This window comes from Condylura cristata, unplaced genomic scaffold (genome assembly GCF_000260355.1).
Source record: "Condylura cristata isolate star-nosed mole 26May11 unplaced genomic scaffold, ConCri1.0 scaffold00062, whole genome shotgun sequence".
Classification (NCBI taxonomy): Eukaryota; Metazoa; Chordata; class Mammalia; order Eulipotyphla; family Talpidae; genus Condylura; species Condylura cristata.
Window position 1 is genome coordinate 215,677 of NW_004567163.1, and position 1,731 is coordinate 217,407.

Consider the following 1,731-nt stretch of genomic DNA (forward strand, 5'->3'; position numbering starts at 1 on the left):
GCCCGGCGGTCCGGGGCAAGCCCTCCTGGCAGCGACTCCCGTGAGTAAGCTGAAGGGGGTGGACAAGAAGAAGAACAAGATTAGAAAAATAAATCAGTCAGATCTGCCGCCCCTGCGAGCAGCGGCTGGCCTGTGCGAGCCGTGTGCGTGTCTGTGCTGCCGCCGCCAGACGCCTGGGAGCCCCTGGAGCAGAGACCGGCCGAGACGTCGGGGTCCCCGGGACGCGTTCCGAGGCTGGGGGCGCCGGCCACGGTGGTCTGGGGCGCCGAGGGCTGGCGCGTTGGTGCCAGGACGCGCGGCTGGGCGGCGGGCACCTCCCAGCTGCAGGCCAGGCGGAGCCCCAGGGCCCCTCTGTCGTTCCCCAAAATGGCACGGGTGGGCCAAATATTAGGAGCCTTACAGAGCGGGTGGCCGTCCCCTGGGGAAGCTGGGGGAGGGCGCAGGGAGTGCCCCCGGGGCGAGTGCCCACAGCCTGGCACCAGGGCCCCCGTCTCCGCCAGGCGGCACACGGGTTTGCTCTCCCGGGTCAGGTCTGCGGGACCGCGGCCACCGGGCCCACGTGGGCGAGCCGGGACGGCCGGCGGCTGTCTGTGAGCTTTTCAAGGACGTGCCCTGTCCGCTGGCCTTGTAGGGATCCTCTCGGATCTCTGAGGCAAACCGCGCCATCAGCCGCCAGCGGGTCTCCCAGAGACCAGCTCCAGCCGACGCTGCCCCTCCAAGCCCGAGTCTGGGAGTGGACGAGCCGGGGCAGCTGGGGCTAACTAGAGCCCTCCCTGCTGCCCTCGGGGCCCCCCGGGGTGGTGGCCGCTGGCGGCAGGGGCTGAAAGGCCAGGGCATCTGCTCTCAGTGGGCAGGAAGCCCACGGGCCTGCCGGAGACGGTCCCGGCAGCTCGGCCCGCTGGGAGTGTCGGCAGTGCCGAGTCTGCCGCGGGGTCGGAGCCGGCCGGCGTGAATGCTGGGCGCACAGCCCCGCCTCGACGCCCCTCAGGGCTGCCTTCCCCCGCAGCGACTCCGCTCCCCAGTCAGCGCCTGGTCATCACACGCTGACCCCGCGAGGCCGGCACGAGGAAGATGGAGCCCGGCGAATGGCCAGGCCTTCCGCTGGACGGATGGAGCCCGGAGAATGGCCAGGCCTTCCGCTGGACGTCCACGGGGGCGGCCCAGCCCCAGCACAGGTGCGCGGCCTCTGGACCCGCGCCGAGCAGCACCCACCTCCCCCGGCAGGGGCCAGGCTGGCCTCTTGCTCGGTGCCGACCCAGGGTGGGGGCTGCTGTGGGCGGCCGGGCAAGCCCGGAGGGCCGTCCATGGGCCAGAGGCCTTGCTCAGCTGTCCACTCCTGGGGGCCAGAAGTGGTGTCCTGCCCGCAGGCCCTCATGTGGCCGTGAGGCCGACCTGGCCGGGTGTCCTCGGCCCCAAGGACGCAGCGTCCGGCCGCCAACGTGGACGAGCCCGCCAGGGTTAATGACCGGCAGACCGCAGGCCGGGCCCGCGTCTGCAGTGGGCAGTGGTCTGCTTTGCCTCGGTCACTCGAGCCGACCCCGGCGTCCTTTTGAGTTAAGTTCAGAGAAGCGAAATCAGTGGCCTTACTGAGAAGAGCGGGCTCCCCGCTCTACACGGGCCCCGACTGTGCAGAGCCTGCGGCCTGCGCGCCGGGCTCCGTGTCTCGGGGGGCAGCGGCCACCTCGGGGCTGCTCGGCAGGACGTGCGAACCCGCGGCCGCCCTCAGCCCAC